The sequence below is a fragment of the Toxotes jaculatrix genome, chromosome 18 (assembly GCF_017976425.1).
Source record: "Toxotes jaculatrix isolate fToxJac2 chromosome 18, fToxJac2.pri, whole genome shotgun sequence".
Classification (NCBI taxonomy): domain Eukaryota; kingdom Metazoa; phylum Chordata; class Actinopteri; family Toxotidae; genus Toxotes; species Toxotes jaculatrix.
In genome coordinates, this window is record NC_054411.1 from 19417623 (window position 1) to 19424803 (window position 7181).

The window sequence follows — 7181 nt, forward strand, 5'->3', positions numbered from 1 at the left end:
CTGGAGTCGGACCGTGACAGTTCCTGCATCTAACCACTCGGCAGAGACTTTTTAGAGCAAGAGAGCTATGACCCAAGACCTCTATTAGATTTAAACCCTGGTTGCTAAACTTCCTGGTCACCTGGTAAAAGGCCTGCAGTGGAAGGGGAATAACGTTTGAATTTTTAATGTACTGGGACCAAGAAACACAAGCCTCAGAGGGAAAAAAGCAGTAAAACACAATAAAAGTAAAGTGAAACAATCAAAATGTCAGTCATGCTCCATCTGATCCATGTTATCACCAAGCTGCTTCTTGGCTCCAGAAGCAGGAATAACAGTAGGATAAAGAGCTGATAATTTCTGACAAATTTATGATGTATATATGTTTATAAGTTAAGCAATTTCAGGGCTAAAGATCAGGCAGGTTACTCATTTTTTAATCTCACTTGATACATTCATCTCTTTTCTTTTCTCTCTTCTCCTTCCTGTATTTTACTTCCCTTCGCTCTGTTTAGCTGCTCTTCTTTCGCTCTCTTTAAAACTGTTGCTGCTCTCACTGTCTGACCCTCTTTTTATGTTTTCTGCCTCCGTTCTCAAAGAGGCCAACAGGTGTGTGCAGGATGTGGGAAGATCAATGGTTGAAATGAGCTTTATTGATCGGAGGGAAGGCTATCAAACGGAGAAGCCCCGGGGCTCCTCATCCACTTCTTTATCCCTCTCTCATTTCTCTCCGGTCTGTCGTGTTTTTTTTTTTGTGAGGAATTCTTTTCAACAGTTTTTCTTTCTCAATTCCCCCTCTTCTCCATATTTGATCTCTTTTTCTGTGTATAGTTATTTTTCCTTGATATTTCTCACTATCCCACTCACACCAGTTAACCTGCAAGGACCCATGGGACCAAAACACACAAAACCCACGAGTCATCAGAGTTACAGCAGGACACAGGACTTTACAAATTAAAGCTGTTTCTGACATGTCATAAATATAAGGTGCAGCCTGTATTATGTTGGGCAGAGCCCCGTGCCCAGGGGAGACACGAGGCCTTGCATCTGCACCAACTGAACTCAGTGCTGACCCCAAAAAAGCAGCCAAGTCAATGACAGTCACGTCATCGAGAGCAAAAAGGTCACCTACTTCATGTAAATTTGAAAGTAAGATCATCTCAACACTTAACTTTAAGATGGTTGATAATATTCCCGTGAGCTTCCTCAGTGGATCCCAGGTGTGATGGGACAGAAGGATCTCCCCAGCATATTCCTGAGTCTTCCACAGAGGATCCTCCCAGCTGGACTTGTCTGGATAGAAGGGAAACATCCACGAGGCATCCTGATCCGATGCCTGAACCACCTCGACCTATCCAAAGTACCCAAACATGTGGCTAATGTTATGTTACAAACAGAATTTAGGCTAAAATAAATTAATAAATAAAATAAATCCAGTAGTAACAAAATAAACTTAGGCAAATTTATTTTTTTAATTTTTGTTTACTACTGAGGTGTAAATGCGTTTCAATTTGGGACAACCCCCCCCACATACACCCTCCTGGTGCTATTCCACAGATCAAAATAATAATGTCATTATAAATCTGCTATTCTCTCCTAGTGCTTTTTTTAAAAATTAATAAGCCTTTTTATTTATTTATTTATGTTTTTTTTTATGAAACTGTATTTGTAAAGAAGCTGAGTGTCTCTGGCAGGACTGTGTGGAAGTCAGAGATTACTGACTGACATTTGTTAGATTTGGACTTTTTTTAAGGATTTGCTGACAGTTATAGAAATACAGACTGATACCAGACATGACTGAACGTGGATTCAAATGTTATTTGATTAAGACAGAAACCAACCAGTTCCTGCTTTATGTGTAACCAAAACTTACTTCCAGCATTTTTTATTTGTTTAGCCTGTATAATACTTTACGTCAGTGCATATGTTGCTAACTGCTGAGATGCTGATATTAAAAGGGGCTATGATAGCATCACATTGTTAATCAGCGGTAACAGATAATGGAGTTAGCAGTGAGAGAAATTCATTTACCTCATGGTGTTGAAAAGGAAAACAAAAGTGTAATAATATGGCTATGAAACCGGAGCTCATTAAGCTCAGCCGTTATATTATCTGTAGTTCTATTTAATAAAAGGGGTTAAAGCCTGTTTTTCTAGCTTTAGACTCAACGGCTGTAGGAGCAGAGATGTGCAGAGGAGGAACTGAGCATTAGACAGACACACAATTTAGGTAAACACATGCACACAAAAATACACAATAAGAGGCAAAGTGAGACACACACACACACTCACACACAACACCGCACAGCAGGGTCCATTAGAGTGACGTTTTGTTCTTGGCACTGATACGGCTGCTTATCAGTGAAGTCTGGCTGTCATATTGTCCTGACAGAGCAGAGATACAGATAGAAGAATCACAGACTTAAACAAACACTGAAAGGCTCCTGAACATCAAGACAGGAGACGGGCTTTAAAGCATTTGTGTGTGTGTGTGTGTATCTGTATGTGTGTGTGTGAGTGTGTACGTGTGTGTGAGTGGATGTTTTTGTGCGTTTTTTTGTTTCAGTGTAAATTGAACATTCCTTAGAGGCAGAAGCAGACATGTACATTATTAAAAATAAAAAAAAAAGAAGAAAGAAAGAAGAAATAGTGTATGAATGTGTGTAGGTGTGTGTGGATGTGTGTGTTTGACGATGTTGAGTGACGTGCAGCGACAGCACAGTGTGTTTTATCAGCGCTGGTTAAATGTTTCCTGCCACTCTTCCTCCCCGCTTTCCGCGACTCTAACCTTTCCGAGGCTGCTGTTGATACAATCAAACACAAACACACAGATGAGTACACAGACTCAAATGCACTAACATGCTCTTTTGTATTTTTTTTTTTTTTTTTTTTTTCCTTATTAACAGGGTACATATACTTACATTCACAGCTGAGAGCATCCTGGTACGACCACCTCAGTCTGCTTCTGCAGGAGACCCAGTATGAGGCAGTCGACTCAACTGGGAAACCTGCTGTTGTTCACGTATGTCATGTTGAGAGTAGCCAGATTTACTTTTCCTTGTTTGTGAGTTATTAACAAGTTACAAGGAAATACAAGTTACTTTTTGGGGGGGGGGGGCAGAGAAACACCTACATGTTTCTCTGCACTTCCATCAAACCAGTCACTCTGCCAAGATCCCATTGAGGCCGTGTCTGCATCCAGACCAGATTAAGTTAATAAATGAAGTAAGCCGTTAAAAACCTAATAAAAATGAAGACCACTTCAGCAAACATAAAACAAAACAGAAGCTGGAGCCTATCCCAGCTGACTCTGGGTGAGAGGTAGGGTACACCCTGGACTGGTCGCCAGGGCTGATACACAAAGACAGACGACCACACACAAGCGCACACTCACACCTACGGGCAATTTAGAGTAGCCTAAATAACCTAACCCATGCATGTTTTTGGGACTGTGGGAGGCAGCTGGAGTACCTGGAGAGAACCCACGCACATTCATGCAAACTCCACACAGAAGAGCCCAGACAGGGGTTCGAACCTGGAACGCTCTTGCTATGAGGCGACAGTGCTAACCACTGCACCACCGTGCCCAACTGGAACATTGGATTGGCATTAAAGGAACTGCACTAAGCTGGTTTAAGTCCTATTTATTAGAAGTTAGTACGTGCTCCACAAGGTTCCACATGGTTCTGCTTTTAGACCAGTTCTAAATCAGCTTATATATGCTTCCTTTAGGCAATATTATTAGGAAACACTTAGACCAAACCAGGTTATTGTAACACCTCAGAAACACATTATTTAATAATGTAGGTACTTTAGATGCCATTGCTCTGGCCTCCGGTACAACCTCAGAGTTATCTTTGATCAGGAAACGTCCTTTAACTCCCTCATAAAACAAATTTCAAGGACTGACTTTTTTCACCTACGTGACATTGCAAAAAAAAAAAATCAGACGCACCCTGTCTCAAACAGATGCAGGAAAACTGGTCCGTGCCTGTTTTACTTTTAGGCTGGATTATTGCAAATCTTTATTATCAGCAGTCACTCTGTGAAAAGGCTGCAGTGTGAATCCTGATTGGAAGTAGCCCCTCCTCCTCTCTCTCTCTCTCTCTTTCAACCAGTCGAGGCAGACGGTCGCCCACCCAGAGCCTGGTTCTGCTCGAGGTTTCTACCTGTTACAAAGGAGTTTTTCCCTCAACCACCGTCGCCAAGTGTTTGCTCATGAACGAATGTTGTGGTCTCTGTAAATGATATTGTAGAGGGTCTAGACCTGTTCTACATGAAAAGTGCCCTGAGATAACTTCTGCTATGATGTGGCGCTATATGAATAAAACTGACTTGACATGACATGAGTCAGGTCCTCGGGGCTGACCTGCAGCAGGTGCTGCCACAACAGACAGCCCAGGGCAGTGAGAGAGAGAGACAGATGAAGAGAGCCCTGTCACCTTTAATCTGCGTCCAGACCCCAATAAGGACTGCACTCTGCCTCATCCTCTGCTGTGAGAGTAGACACCTATACCCCAACGGCCCGGTCACACACCGACATTTACAACAGCAAAACTGAATTCTGTGCTGAAATCAAGGACTTTGAATGGAATCGCCAACAATCGGTAACAAACTGAGGATATCACTTCATGAATATACACAGGCAGAAGGACCTAGATCAGAGGCAAGTATCAGAAAGAAGTGGGGTTCCATATTATCCTATTCAGACATGGAGCAACAGTAGCTTCCATTTGGAGTCAGGTCTCTGGCCACCTGATGAATGTAAATCCAACATTTACCCTCCTTTTAGTTCTGTTTTTGGTCTCTACTGACTCTTAATAAGGAAATATCATCCACTGTATTCACCAGCTGGCTTCTGACTTTGTCTGTCTGCTCAGTAGTATAGACAGGTAGCCTACACAATAAGAGCTGAACCAAAACAGCAAACCAAAAACAATGAGCTGAAAGGTGCTATAAAGCCCCATCAAGCTGTGGTGCACTGCAGATTAGGGTCAGAACTCTCTGTGGGTTCATTAGTAGGAGCGAGCTTCACATCTAAGGAGTCTTGTGATAATATCAAATCATTGATTATAGGCTCCTAGGTTAGGATTGATTAGCAGCCAGCTAACCCTAACCATATATGATTCCATAGCAGTAGCAAACATTCAAAATTAGCTTGTCAGTCAATATCATATTGTGGAAAAGGTCCGTTCTGTTTGGTTGAGCAGACTCAATATTACATACTTTGTTTTCATCGATATCTTTCTGTCAGTGTGTGCCTGTATGTTTTCATCTCAATAAAAATGTGCAGGTCATTTCAGTTTTATTCTATTCAGTGTCATTAAAAGCTCTGCTGCTTCCCCACAGTGAAGCTTTTGGATTTGTCTCATTTCCTAGATTAAGCTGATTCTTAGTAAAAAAGGGTCAGTGGAAGGATGAACGTGGCATCTTGGGAAGTCAGTGCCACACACACACACACACACACACGCACGCGCACACATACACACACAGAGTAATTGCCCTGTAGTCAGTAATTGCCCTTTTAACAAAGCATTATTATAGGTAAAAGTATTTGTGGAAGGAACTATGGTGTGCTGGCTTCTCCAAACACACCTACATTCCCCATCAAGTACACACACACACACACACACAGTAGGGCAGCCAGCTCCTGTGTTTGCTCAGGGAATACACTACGGTTGAGAGCTAATCTCTGACATGTTTGTACTGCTTTTATTGCCTGTGTTTGTAACACAGAGAAAGACAGACAGACACGAAGCTGGATGAACTGAAAATTGTTTGGGAAAAAAAATGAGAAAAGTAGAATAAATCTATTTTCACTCTGAATTCACATTTATCCAGAATGTTTGCAGGAAGCTTTATACAGGAAAAGGTGACCAAGACAGGGAGAAAGAGAAAGAGGGAAGGGGATCAAAAGTATTCATAACACAGTTTTACATTTCTCAGAGGAAGGTAACAGTGTAACTGACGTCAAGCACCTATCATTCATATGTAAGTTTGTATAGGTGTGTGTGTGTTTGTCTGGCTTTCTTACAGTTTTATGGAGATCATTTATTTATTTATTTTCCAAAGCTGTGTCATAATACCAGCAGAACAATTACATTTATGTGATTAGATTTCATGCTTTCCTGTGGATTCTGATATCTGATTGCATTTTTCTCCACTATTGGAGCAGTGTTGTGTTACATATCAGGTTTTACACATCTGCTTTCTGTGCAGAGCCAAGGCTTCGGATTTATTTCCACAGAGAAGTGAGAGAAAGAAAGCTGACTTCATGTGACTTAATACATAAGGAGTGCGTTTCGATCTGAGTATTAACATCCTTCGTATTAGTTGTAAGTGATACTGTGATTGCTCATTCTGATATGCGATGCCTCTCTGCTATTAAAATTCCATCCTGATATACCAATGAACCATAAACCAAACCTTATATATCACAGTAAATATACCAACCCTTTTACAGCAGGAGTCTGCTCACTCTCTGTCTTATTCACACCGACTGGGAAATGGAAACTTCATTTTCATCTGCTCAAAGATTCCCTCTGCATACAGAGGATCTGTGTGGCTTTGACATTTAACGGGAGGGACTCACACAGTTCAGGTGAATGTGATTGTCAAAAACTTCCAAGCCATATTTCTACTATACTATGTACTATTTTTTTCTGCAGAGGTCTAATAAACACATTTTGTAACTACACACTTAGAAGCAAAGAGATGAACAGATCAAGACTGTGAGCAGAGAGCAGGTATATACAGTATGTAGTCCATGGCTAACAGGTGAGGTGGGTGTGGGAGTCAGGGCTGGGTGATTGACAGAGTGAGAACAGGTGTGCAGGTGGGCGGTGGGCAGGTCAGGTGACCATACTGGTGGAAAACACGGCAGGAGGGAATAAGAGAAGCTGGAGATGAATCGTGACAGAAAGTTTAGGTTTCCAATCAAACTAAAACAATCTGTTGTAATATTTGATGTAGTTCCCACAGGTTTTCATCCCTTTTTGAAGGACTGGTAATCTCACAGACACACATTTACTCCATAAAAACAAAAACAAAGTTTATTTACAGTGATATAAACCCTTGTCGTAAATAAAGAATGCTGAAAAAAGTCTGGTGTCTGGTGTAGACGTTTACATCTGGATTATGTGATGATGATGTTGGAGCTTCGTGGGTTTCTGGGGACTCATAAAAAAAAAAGATTTTTGGTGC